Source organism: Arvicanthis niloticus, chromosome 18 (assembly GCF_011762505.2).
Source record: "Arvicanthis niloticus isolate mArvNil1 chromosome 18, mArvNil1.pat.X, whole genome shotgun sequence".
Classification (NCBI taxonomy): Eukaryota; Metazoa; Chordata; class Mammalia; order Rodentia; family Muridae; genus Arvicanthis; species Arvicanthis niloticus.
In genome coordinates this window covers 21,723,290-21,737,182 of record NC_047675.1, presented here as the reverse complement: position 1 = coordinate 21,737,182, position 13,893 = coordinate 21,723,290, and the positions used below count along the sequence as shown (strand labels likewise).

Sequence of the window (13,893 nt, the reverse complement as noted above, 5' to 3'; positions counted from 1 at the left end):
TTCCTAAACTGAGATCATAGTCATGTGTCTCACACCTGGCTCTTGTAAGTCAGAATCACTTCAAGTCTTCACATTTAATGCAATTTACTTTACTGTGTCTTTTTCTCATTAGGTTTCCCAAATGCTGATACTTGCTATTTCTTATAGATATTAAAAAATGGGCCAAAAACCCTGCTCTTGGAGCTAAAGAGCTTGTCGTTTTTGACCGCCGGCTCCTCCCCTAATAAACCTCTGCTGATTGCATCAAAAAAAAAAGATCTTTTAATTATTATTTTGATTATACATATTATAGTATACAATTGATCATTTGATACTGACCTGGACTCTTCCCTGCTGGGTACCGGCTGTGAGACTTCATACGTTACTCAGCCTCTTGGAATCTTAATGCCATCATCTGCAAAGCGAGAGATGCTCTAGGTCAGACGGGTGCAGAACCCAAGACAGATCCTTATAAAAGCTGTTTAGTAAGAGGGTCTGAGGCTGGGCGGTGGTGGTGCACGCCTTTAATCCCAGCACTTGGGAGGCAGAGGCAGGCGGATTTCTGAGTTCGAGGCCAGCCTGGTCTACAGAGTGAGTTCCAGGACAGCCAGGGCTACACAGAGAAACCCTGTCAAAAAAAAAAAAAAAAAAAAAAAAAGTCAGGGAACCAGGATAGGGTAGCTACAGAAGCTATGCAAAAGAGTGGTTTGGGAGAAAGCCTGGCTTTATATCAGGGTGTGCAAAATTGGTCCTTCCAGGAGACACAGGCTCATGAACATCAATGTTTATCACAGTTTCCAGGCTGGGCTTGTTAAGGGAAGGCAGACATCAGGCACCTCTAGTGAGGCAAACCATCAGCTAAGGGTCATCTTTTGGAGACAGTCACAGAAGTCAGCAGCCCAGTGCCATGGATGGATGTGGCACGTATGGGCAGTGTTATCTTCCACAGGGTCATAATTCCAGGCCCCAGGTCGGGTTGCTGTGAGGCATGTCAAATCTGACATGGTATCTGCTGTGGGAGACGGGTACCTGACCATGCTAACTAACGATTCTCACTGCCAGCATTGTTATTTTCCCTGTTCTACTACACCTCAGTCCAGGCTGGGTTTGAGGAAGGAAGGGAGGGATGTGTGAGGGCGTGGGTGTGCATCATGGACTGGGAGGGGGCTTCTATTTACCTCTTCTGTAAAGCACTGTGATCACATGGTTTAATCAGAAAGCCACTTCTAGTCAAGGCTACAGTCACTCAGACAGAAGCTCCTCAGGACAGTTAAGTTGCTGATGCTACTTCTCAAGATTGGGCAGACAAGTCCTTACTTGTCTGGAAACCCAGAGTTTCCAGTTCCCTTAAAACCCTCAACACCAAGCCCAGCCTACAAAGAGTAAAGCCCAGCCTACAAAGAGTAAAACCCAGCCTACAAAGAGTAAAACCCAGCCTACAAAGAGTAAAGGCAGAGGACCTGGGGTTTCTGCCTTCATTAGGGTGACTAATGCTGTTTGGATTCTAGAAAATCAGAGAAACAGTTGGAAGTGTCCTGGCTGTCAGGTGCACAGGTGGGAAACTGAGGTCCTAAGGGGAGAAGGCACTGTTGGCAAGACGGGTCAGGTCTGTTGTCCAAGGCTCTCCCTCACTCCGTGGTTCCTGTGATAAAGGGTGCCTGGTGTGTGTGTGTGTGTGTGTGTGTGTGTGTGTGTGTGTGTGTGTGTGTGTGTGTGAGAGAGAGAGAGAGAGAGACAGACAGACAGACAGACAGACAGACAGAGAAAGAGAAATCCTTTCCCCCTTGTTCATGGAAACTAGAGGAGCAGGTAAGAAACATCTTTGATCCATACATTTGGTATGGTAATTCATTTGGTTGGGTAATGATGATGTGTGCAGGTGTGTGACTGTTCCCTTTAGATAAGCTACCTCAAGCCAGACAAGCAAGCTGAGGCAAAACATGAGGTTGAGGCCAGGGCTGGAGATATAGCTGCCATCTGGTGCTTGCCCAGTTTGTACAAGGCCCTAGGTTCAGTCTTTAATGGTTGGGAGGAAAGAAAAGAGACAGAAAGGGAGGGAGGAAAGGTTTGAGAGTGGGAGGGAAGGAAGGAAGGGAGGGAGGGAAAGGGAGAGGTGGGAAGGGAGGGAGACGGGGAGAGGTGGGAAGGGAGGGAGACGGGGATAGGGAGAGGAGAAAGGAGGGAGGGAAGGGAGGAAGGAACGGAAGGAAAAAGGGAGGGAAGGAGGCAGAGAACAACCTGAACTTCATAATACACTATATGAGTAAAACCCAAACACCAAAATCAACCAAGTAACCAAAAGATCCTGTGGTTAAACCATGTGACCACAGTGCTTTACAGAAGAGGTAAGTAGAAGCCTCCTCCCCAAAGAAGAGCGCCTCTTAGGCAGTCTGCTTGAGCCTCAGAGCTGTAAGCAACAGACAGTCTTTACTTCAAAACCCTCTGGCAGTTGTTACCATCTAGAGAGAGGTTCTGCCTCACGCTAGGCCTGGGCCGCAACATAACATTTTCATCACTAATGTCCAGAATCGGGTCTCAGCTCAGCACATGTCAATTCCCACCGAAGGCTCCTAAGGAATCCAGATGAGCCCTCCTTTGGGATCAGGGTGCTGACTCCAGGCTGGCTGGAACAGCAGATAGCTGAGGAGGTCTGGTCTCTACTACTCAGTCCTGAGTTCTTGGGTCCATCATTCAGAAGCAGTAGTTAGTGACCAGAGAGGCCCCTCACATATTTCTGGGTGTTGTAACCTCCTTAGTTCCTCCAGACCAGAGGCTTAAAACTTATCTGCACATTTGACTTATATGGGGGCAGGGTGTTCTTTAGCAAGTCCAGTGAACCATAAAGCAGCTTAATACCAAGGGTGGAGTTCAGTCAATGTTATGGAAGCTTCTGGAGCAGCTGCTATGTATCTGGAGACTACGTATCTGGGGACCACCATGTCAGACCATGAAGATACCAGTTATCCACTCCTGATGGAAAGAGACTGGATCTTTGTCCCTCCCTGTATCTGGCACTGTTCCTCCAAAAATCTGTGTACTGGTTATGCTGGCCTTCTGTGAGACCCCAAAGGCCCTAGTGACTAGAAGGCCATTTAGGCATCTATATTCACACAAGGACCCCAGGGGTGTCACTAAGGAAGATGTCTACCTTAGCCTCTCCGCTGTTCCTCCACACCTCAGATCCTCACAAGTGGCTCCGTCAAGTTCTATCCTGTAGGCAGGGCCCAGAATGTCCCACACAAACAAAAAATGAAACTAAAGTTTGGAAATCCCCTCCTCAGCTTCCTTTAGGTAGGGAAGTCAGCTTGACCAGAGGACTCCAGCCCTGCTGTGGGGGGCTAAGCAGGGAACAAGGGAAGTTTCAGATGTGAGAGAAAGAGGAATACATACCAGGTGCAGGTGTGCTTGCAGAACCTGCTTACTGACTTTAACATCGAGGCACATTGTGACTGCTAAGTCTTAAAGCATGTTCATTCTTGGACCACACAGTTCAACTTGGCGGAAAGCAAGACGGTGCAGACAGTATATTTGTCATCCCCCAAGTTCTGTGTTGCAACCCTAGCCCCAATGGTCTGGGGTGACTTTGGGGCAGGCAATTAGTTCACAGGGTGGGGTCCTGAGGATAGGATGTGTTCCTGACTGAAGTGCCTAGCACGCTCTACAGCACTCCTCCATCATACAAGAATACACAAAAATAAGTTTGCCGTTTGCAGGCTAGAAGAGAGACTCCATGTTGGCATCCTGACCTTAGACTCTAGCCTCTTGGACAGTGATAAATAAGATTCTTGTGGCATGTAAGCCACCTGGCCTATGGAACTTTGTCACAGTAGTCCAAATACACTCGGGCACCTGATTTCGGGGCTTAAGGATATTCTTGCAGCCATGTTTGAACAACCTAGACACCTACAATAAGGTCTTTATTATGCTGTGAGAGTACAGGTGTGGAAATGATGATAGTTACAGGTGGACACGCTATATCCTCAGAATGTCCCCCAAGTGAACCATGCTGTATAAAAACACATAGTATGCCATCTGCGGGCACGTTTCTGGCTCAGTCTCCAGCATTGTAAGAAAGTAATAGAGCATAAAGCCCTGGGGTGAGCCTCAGGCTGTGCCCGAATGTAAGCACAATGCTGCCATCAACAAATACCCTTCTCACAAAACTAAACGATGGCTTCAACAGATTTACATTACTTTCGGTTTACAGGCGTAGTCTCAATCATTTTGAAAGTTCTATGAATTGCAGAAATAAGTAGCAGGATGCTCCCCACAGCCTGCCCTTCAAGGATATGGTGCAATTTCCTAGGTTTTGTCATATGAAGGCTACCTTATTATGACAATCAGAGCATCACTTCTTAAAGGTCTGGAAATCATCTCACTTTCAACTTTACTTTTAAAACATATTATTCACCAGGGACAGACATGATTCCCTAAAAGAAACCCCCAGGAACAAACCACAATGGGGCTGTTGAATTGAGGGGGGGTTGTGTTGCTGATCTCAGGACTGATTTAAGTTATGGCTGCCCTTGCGATTGGGTTAATCCTTCTGAAAGCAGTGCTTCATAGACACCTGGTTGAGAAGTTTCTCCAATGACTAATCAGGATATGAGACACAGGAACTGAAAGGAGAACAATTTTCTTGCTTTATGATTTGATTTAGCCCAAGCCTCCTATGCTCACTCTGCAGACATCTTCTGGCTAAGTCCTTAGGTAGAGACTGACCTGTCCATCTCAGCGATAGGATGTAAAACAGCGAGTGGTTTCTTTGCTCACACAAGACCCTGAGATCACTAATGGGGATGGGGGAGGGATGGCTCCATCCTTCTGCTCATGAGATGGGTAGGGGTGGACAGGGTTGCCTCTGGGATGCTCACAGCAGCAATCCATTGATACAATCTTCAAGATTTAGCAACATGGTTTCAAACATTTTAAAACTAAAGACCAACCTCTCTAAGTCCTTCAGAAGCAGCCCAAGGAAGCAATCCAGTGAGTAAATTGAGTAGAAGTCTGGCTGCTGGCGAATGTTCAGTGTAACCACATCTATGCCTAGATGTCTGAGGGTGGATCTGTCTTTTCTGAGATCAAAATGCTCTGGGACACCAAGTCACCCGCCACACCACCACTCAGAGGATGCTGTAGCATCTTCACGGGGCTCTGGATTGTGGGGAGGGGTGGTGACACTGCCTGCCATGGTCTAGGGGTGCTGCTCCTTTGTAAAATTACATGCAAAAAATCCACACAGCAGAAGCTGTTATGAGCACAAAAGCAAACTTTGAACAATGTTCCCGCTCATTCTGTTCTCCCTTCCTCCCCTCCCCTTTCTCATCTTTGCCATATGCTTTGCCTCCTTGTGCCCTCCTCCAGTCACCATGGGTCACCGTTCCCTTCTTCTCCTCTCTCAAACGCTCTCTCAAATGTTCCATGTGCCCCTCATGAGAAGGCTATATCCAGCCTTTCTCTCAAATACAGACTTCAACAGGCCTTTCAATATTAAAAAAAAAACAAGTTTATGAATTATGGACACAGCGGAGGAGGAGTCACATGCCAAGAGCATAAGAAATCAAGGGAATCGAAAGTTCTAGAAGCTGGGGGAAAGAATGCAAAAGTCCTGATGAAAGTCCATAATCAGATTAATGGTAATTAATAATCATAATTAATGCTGCTGTCAGCTTTGGTCAATAGTGGCTGCAAAGACTCACTGGCCAAAAATAATGACAATAAATAACTGTTGGGTTATTTCCCAACCGTAAATGGGACATCAATATGTGCACTTGGAGGCTTAGATAGGACTGTGAAAGAAGAGGTGGAAAGAATATAAGAGTCAGAGGAAGTAATGGTTGGAGGAGTGGTGCTGATGGGGTCCCACCCCTCCTGAGTTAATGGCAGATGAGATGAGGCTGGGGAAGACATTTTAGTCACTGGTAAGTGCTGCTGTATACAAAGCCTCACACATGAGGTAACTGACCTTAATTAAACTCACTGGGACATAGGAAGAAAGAAAGAAAGAAAGAAAGAAAGAAAGAAAGAAAGAAAGAAAGAAAGAAAGAGAGAAAGAAAGGAAGGGAGAAAGAAAGGAAGAAAGAAAGAAAGAAAGAAAGAGAGAAAGAAAGAAAGGAAGAAAGGGAGAGGGAAGGGAACAGGGAGAGTAAAGAAAAGAAAATTAGGGGCTAATCTCTCCAACATAGGTATAAAATTCTCAACAAATGCTAGCAAACCATAGTCAGTAGCACAAAAAGCACATTCACCACGATCATTGTCTTTACTCAAGTATGCAGTGGTAATTCAACAAATGCAATCAATAAATTTAATGCACTCATAGTCTCAACAACAAAAATTGCAGAATCTTATCAATTGACACAGAAAAAGCCTTTGACAGATCCACCGTCTATCTCTTCGTGATTAAAAAAAAAAAAAAACAAAGAAACAAACCAACTATAAAAAAATTAGGAATAAAAGGAACATAATCAGCACAATATATCTATCTATCTATCTATCTATCTATCTATCTATCTATCTATCTAGTATATATAGTTATACAGATATATAAAACTATATATGACAAACCTACAGCCAACATTATATGACAAATTCAAAATATTTCTGCTAAAATCAGGAATAGGGTAAAAGTGTCTACATTCTCCACTCTTAATCTACATAGTACTAGAAGTCTCAGCTGAAACAGTAAGACAAGAGAAAGAAAGAAAAAAAGGATGCAAATAAGAAAAAAAACTCCAATTTAAATCTCATGCAAAGAGTCCCTACTGAATGCATCAGTAAGTTCTTAGAACCGATAAATACTGGGCAAACTGACCGGATGCAAGTGACACAGAAGTCAGCAGACTTTGTATCCAATAATGAACATGCTGAGAAAGAAATTTATCCCATTTATAATAGCTTTAAAAATAAAACTTTAGAATAAATCTATTTGAGATAATGAGATAAAGACTTCTACATTGATCAATGTAATTTTAAAACACCAAAGAAAGAAATCAAAGATATGAGGCTATGGAAAGACTTCCTACTCTCATGGATTGGTAGAATTAATACAGGAAAATTGACGTGTTACCAAGAATAGTCTATAGATTCAATGCACTTCTCACCAAAATTCCACTAACATTCTTCACAGAACTAAAAATTTGTAAAATTTTAGAAATACAAAAGATCCCCAAAGCAAAGATCCCAAAAGATGTCAAAGTAGTCCTGAGCAAAAGGGATGACAGGCTATCGGTATCACTTACCTGATTTATATATACAATGGAGCCATAGTAACAAAAACAGCATGGTACTGGGACACACACATCAGTGAATAAAATAGAAGATCAGGAAATAAACTCACACAACAACACAGCAGCTGTCTGATTTTCGACAAAGATACATACCATAAACATATGTTGGAATAAAAACAGAGTCTTGAACAAATGGTGCTGGATACCCACACAGAGAAGAATGAGACTAGATAGTTATATCTTCCCTTGCACACACACACACACACACACACACACACACACACAAATCAATCAAAAACGGATCAAAGGCTTTGATGTAAGACATAAACTCTGAAACCACTAAAGAAAAACTCAAGCCAAACATTTCAAAATACAGGGTTAGGCAAAACCTTTCCAAAGAAGATTCAGAGAGCGTGGGGATCAATTCATCCCAGAAACACTTGCATACCCGTTATTTTAGCCAGCATAGAAATTAATACAGAGGTACTTAAAAATAAAAATTAAAAGCAGAATCACCATATGATCCAAGTGCACCAGTTCCTGTACACCTGAAGGACTTCAAAACAATGCACCCAGAGACACTTGCATGCCCATGTTTATTTGTCCATGGCATTGCAGCACCACTCACAGTAGCCAAGTTGTTTGATCAGCCTGGGTGTTTGCCAATAGAGGAGTGGATAAAAAAAAAAAACCAACAACAAGACATAGACACATGTACAAAACACACACATGCACACCTACACACACACACACCGACATACACACACACACACACACAAATGGTATTTTGTTCATTTGTAAAGAAAAAGAAAGATGGTTTTTGCAAGAAAATAGACACAGCTGGAAATCAGACAGACTCAGAAAGACAAACATTGAAATGTTTTCTTCATTTGTGGATTCTGGATTTTATATAGGTACACAAAAATAATACATTATTTTATAGGTGCATAAGATACAGATATTGTTTTTGCATATATAATCAAAGTATAGGATATATTTGCATAAATAGGTATTTCTATGCACAGAGATTATACAACTATAAAGAGGGCTGAAAACATGGTTCAGTGGAAAAGCACTCACTAGGTATGCCCAAGGCCCCGTGTTTAATCCCCAGCACCAAAATAATAAATATAGAGAGAAAATAAAAGATTATTTATTGCATTAAATGAAAAGAAAAACCTGTCCACACTCCATTCAGTACACTCTCATCATGAGAGAGGGATACACATGTGTATACATGTATATGGTCATGGAAGCACATATGTAGGTCTGTATATTTGTATGTATATATATATATATATATATATATATATGTGTATGATCTAAAGTCTACTTAGCTGAGACTGACTGTATAAGAGGAAACACTGGATACCCTTGTCTGTAAAGGCCGAGTTAGACACTGGAATAAGACAGAAATCCAGTGACACTGCTTGTCTTCACAGAGAGCATCTGAGTGACTGGATTTTTACTATATGGATGTATTAGTTACTTAATTATTTATTTTAAAATGCTGGAGACAAGGTCTCACTATATAGGTCAGGCTGGTTCCAACTCTCATTGCCTCAGACACCTAAGTACTGATTGTGTGGCACCACGCCTGGGCTTGGTTTTATTTTAACATCATACATATTATTTAGTTTAATAAGTGACATTTTTTAAAAGACATATCCGAGTTCATTAAAATATGGTAACAAAAACATGGAAAAACCTAGCGCTAGAGGGTATCATATCAGCTCCTTGTTCATTACCTTTCAACAAAAACCATGGGTGAGCCAGGCAGAGGGTGGCCAGTGCCTCTCTGGAGAAGAGTCCCCTGGGAGGAGTTAGGAGGAGCACCAGTATTAAGTTACCAGGAAGAGGGAGCAACCTGGAGAAATGGGCATGTCTATGCTACGATTTGAGGCAGTGACAGGGAAAAGGAAGAATCTGAAGTCGCAGGTGACCAAAGTCACAGAGCCAGCTACCTGCATCTCTGAGATCCACAGAATGGAAGGCTCAAGACTTTCCTAAAGAAAAGAATGGGGGTTATGCCAACTCTACCCACTTTCAGGGAACCAGAAATGGGAGCTACCATGCGAGTTATACAATCACACCCATTTATGGGTAACAGAGTCCTGTAAGTCGTCAGTGGCAACTTCCAGCTCCCTCCTCATTTTACACAGGACTCCCTGAGGGTGTGACACAGGACTCCCTGAGGTTGCCTGAGATCCTGCTCTCTGTATCTCCTGTACCAGCAGGATTTATTCTGTTTTGCTTCTAAATCATGTTTCTTCTGCAGAATTAATTCCAGCTACACAAGGTTTAGGCTATCAACTACACTCACAGAAACATATTTGGTGAAGAGAGGTGATGCTTTGCATCCTGAGAACACCTACAAAGAGTCTTTCTTTTTATTGTCTTCTGTAGTAAGGATAGAACCCAGAATCTTCTGCAAGCGAGGCAGATCTCTTGCCCTGTAAGCCACACTCCTATCCTAAAACTTAAGTGTTTGCACCTTCGTTGTCACAGTTCTATGCTGGTGGTAGAAAGGAGATACTGGGATGATGTATCAGATGTGGTTTTTTAAAAAAAAGTTCCATCAAGTGCTGGCAGAAATAGCTTTGTATTCTCTGCAGTCTGCATCCTCCGAGGGATGCAGAAAGCCTTCCTCTTTCCAATTGGGACAGTTAGGTTGCTGGTTGCTGGGATTTTTGGCTCTCTGCTTGGAGCAATCTCTGCCTCCCCAAGATGGCTGCCTTCCCTGAGGTATCTGATCTCTTCTATTAGTGGGCAGAAGTCTTACAGGGCCCACCCTACAGCCTCATCTAAAGGGACTGCAGCTACCCTATGTCTAAATAAAGTTGCATTCGGAGGCTGTGGCAATGAGAATTTCACGTCTTCTTCAGGAGATCCAACACACAGACAACATATGGAAGACGACAATCTACAGAGTTTTGTTGGGCTCTTTAAGAGGGGGAGGGGGAGGGAGGGAGGGAGGGAGGGAGGGAGAGAGAGAGAGAGAGAGAGAGAGAGAGAGAGAGAGAGAGAGAGAGAGAGATGTGCTGGGGCACATGGACATTGACCAGGTACTGCTGCTCTTGGGCTGGTCCAGGAACAGGTCTAAGCAGATTTTCCCATCCAAGCGCTTACTGGGTCTCAGCATACTTAGCTTCTGAGATCAGGCCAAGCTGTGCTTTCTGAGCAGAGAGAACGAAACAGACTACCTGTTCCATCAGGACCTCAGGCTCCTCACTCTTGTGGCCAAGCACTGTGTCTATTTCATCTCATTCAATTCACGAGATCAATTTTGAACTATCCATTATGTCTATACTATAGAAGGGGAATCAAATTCCCAAGATATGAGATTGTTAACTCATGGTCGTAGTGCACAGTGCTGAGAGCACCAGGAGGTTCCCACTCCAGGACAGGTGGATGCTGGTCCTGGAGACAGGGCCAGCAAGGCATAGTTTCTGGCAGCTAGTGTGTAGGAAGCACACCACCAGGGGCCTTATGAGCTTCGAGTCACCAGCTCTCACCCACTCTGTTCTCTGGTGGGGGCTCAGGCCTGGCTCTGAGCTACACCCCAGAGGGAACCTGGTAGGTTTCCGGGTTTCCTTTCCTTGCAAGAAAGTGACTCAGAAAGAGAAAGTTCCAGGTATGGCTCAGCTACACCCATCTTTGGCCATTCTCTGGCCTTTGTCCCAATCACGAAGGTCAATTTTCAAAATACCTTTTCTATATGAAGCCCCCCACTCCGCCTTTTCAGAAGAATCTCAACAACGTATACCAATGATGCTGAGGGCCCAGAACTCTCCAGGAACCTCCCACAACTCCCAGCTCAGCTTTTCTGAGAGGGAAAAAAAAATGGTTTAAACCCCACATGGCATTGTGGTAGACCAGGGACAAAAGGCTGCCCAAGTTTACCCTTGTGACTGGTGAGTTTCAATGTTCATTAGAAATCCAGGCGACGGATAACATTAAAAAAATATTGTTTTCTTTTAAAACACAATATTCTGGTTTTTTTTTTTTTTTTTTTTTTTTTTTTTTTTTTTTTTTTTTTTTTTTTTTTTTTTTCCCTGTCTTTTTGTACGCTCTTTAATATCTGGTATTTGTTCCAACACAAAGTTGATAGCCAGAAGCCACCCACCTGAGGTTAAGCAACTGTTAGAGAATGCAGCTTTCTCCTATACAGCAGCAAGTTGCTATGGTTCAGTCAGACTCTATTCTTTCTACTACTACTGTGTAATGAAAGGTGGTTTGTTTGTTTGTTTTGGCTGAAAATTCGGAATTGGGTGTAACAAACAGGATGACTGCTGGATTCTTATTATTTAATAATAATAGCAAAGAAATTGGAAAAAAACAGCAAGAAAGTATGGCGCAGGGAATGCCTAGTGCGGCATGGGGTGGGGGGCGGTGGGGGGGAATGCGCACAGACATACAGCGTTTTCCCCAAACTGAGCCACTCCCTCCCAATTTGCCACTATCTGTGGTCCCCAAACTACAGAGTGTCTGACTGCGTTTTGCCAAGCCACCAGTGCTCACCGGCCCCTCAGTCCGTTTGTTTATCAACCTGGCCCCTGGCACCCCCTCCTCTCTCTAGGCGCAGATCCCGAACCCCTAAACCGTCCTCCGCGCCCCCACCAGGGCAGGTAACTCACCGGCTCTGCTCTGGCTCCTCTGCGCTCTGTGCGAAACTGAAAGTGGCTACCGAGCGCTGTTCACCAATTCATAGAACTTGCTGCCGCTGCCGAGAAATCACGTGGATTCAAAGTGCCAGCCCCAGGGCGCGCAGGAAGGGTGCCGGAACCCGCCGCTGCTTGGCGATCGCAGCGGGACGTGGCTCTCTGCCTATTACCGAGACAGGGTAAGGTGGGCATCTGCCAGACGGTGGGTGGGGCCAGAGCGCCTCGGGACCCGCTCAACCCTTCTTTCTGCACTTCCCAGAGACATTGATGGAGGAGGGGGAGCCGCCGAGCAAAACTTCTTGGGAGTTGGGTCCAGGGTTCTGACTCCTGACCTCCAGTGCTCGACAGTCGCTCATCACCTGAGACCTGACCTGGACAAGCACGATGCCCAGGTGTGTCTCTGCCAGTCCTCGAGAAACCACAAGACACGGGTGCAAGGGTTGCCTAGGCTACAGATGAAAGCTGGGCTCAAAGATTAGGGAGGGTGGAAAGAGGTGGGAGGTAAGAAAGGGACTACAGGGCCAGATTCAGCCCTGGAAAGTTCCTGTCTCTGTTTCAAGTTCTACAGCCTGCCCTGCCTCTTGTCTTTGTCCCAGAACAGGAGGCCAGGCTCCTCCTGAAGATGGTTTCTGTGACATCCCACAGTGAAGCAACTCACCCAGAATGCTCTGGGGGAGGAATGGGAAGACAAGGACAATGCATTAGTATTGAAGGGCAGAGTCAGGAGCACACCCATGACCCCAAAATCTCAGGCTCAAGTCCTCCTCTTAAGTGCTGGCTACATCACCTTAGGCCAGTAGCTCTCAACCTTCCTAATGCTGGGACCCTTTACAGGTTCTGCAGCCTCATGTTATGCTGACCCCCCAACCATAAAATTATTGCTACTTCATAACTGTAATTTTGCTACTGTTATGAATCGTAATGAAATCATTGGACTCCCCAGAGGTTGTGACCCACAGATCAAGAACCACTGCCGTAGACAAAAGTCTCAACTCTGTGAGTTCGGTTCTAGCATCTGTCCTGAGGACCACAGAAGTAGCATCCTCCCAATCCTTCATGAGAACGGAAGACCAGAAGTTAAAACAGATGTGATGTGCCTCACCCCAGACTTTAAGAAGCCCTTCTTTGATAGTCCCCTTCTTTGATTCTCGAATTTCTGTGACCTTCTGACCTCCTCCCTCCCAGGACCAAGTGGGAAGTCTTGAAAGTTCGTGACAGGCAAGAGTAGGGGTGGGGCATTATTATTTTGCACTGATTACTTGTGTGAGTCTTAGCTTTCCCATCCCTACCTGGTTCGCCTCTAACAAATAAATGCCTTGATTTCAGCCAGCCTCTGCTTCCTGTTGTCAGATGGTGGAGTCCCAGCCTGTAGTACATGGTGGGCTGTCAGATGGTGGAGTCCCAGCCTGGGGTACATGGTAGGCTGTCAGCTGTTTGTGTGAGAAGAATTATAGTCCAACAGTAGGGCTAAGCTCACATTTCCCCAACCATTACGTGTTGCTGGACCTACACCCTCCCGTGCTGACAAAAGCATGTCAGTGGACACAGACAAGTAGCCACCACCCAGAGAGACAAGCACCGGTTGGCCATATTTAGATGTACTTAAACCCACACAGCCCCATGTAGGGGCCAGACAGAGGTTAACATCTCATTAGGTCCAAGAAGAAATGAGATCCAGAGATGTCAAGGTCACATGGCAATAAGAAACACCAGATCTTAAACCCAGTTCCATGTCCACGGTTGTGGTGACAAGCCTGTCAATAAGGGTTCTGGGAGAATCATCTTCCCAGAGTTACCCTGTGTTCAGTCTGTATTATAAGGGTGTCCTATGATCTCAGATGCTGCCATCTTCATGAGATTAGAAGGACAGGGGGTCTTTAGACCCTCTCCTGATTTTCTGGCCACCCTTCCCAGTCACTTGTATGCAATTCTGCCCTAATTGCATGAGGTCTCTATAAGGAGCAAGAGTATGTAGACTGGGGAGGATTAGAGGAGAAGGCTCCAGCTATGGGGAAGCCATCATC

At 44.8% G+C, this 13,893-nt stretch overlaps 1 protein-coding gene across 4 annotated transcripts in view; it reads right to left on the bottom strand.

Annotated features, from left to right (window-relative positions):
• Nlrc5 (NLR family CARD domain containing 5) overlaps nucleotides 1–11,942 on the bottom strand; it is an 84,583-nt gene extending 72,641 nt beyond the window's left edge. For 3 of the 4 annotated variants that reach the window (XR_013104849.1, XM_034522718.2, XM_076915659.1), the window contains exons 1-2: nucleotides 11,843–11,942; nucleotides 319–394 (exon numbers count right to left, since the gene is read on the bottom strand). The gene's annotated coding sequence lies outside the window, so the exon portion shown is untranslated. Of the gene's footprint in view, nucleotides 1–318; nucleotides 395–10,408; nucleotides 11,111–11,842 lie in introns of those variants that run through there. The other variant, XM_076915658.1, reaches the window with a different exon arrangement.
• Between the last annotated feature and the right edge of the window lie 1,951 nt (nucleotides 11,943–13,893).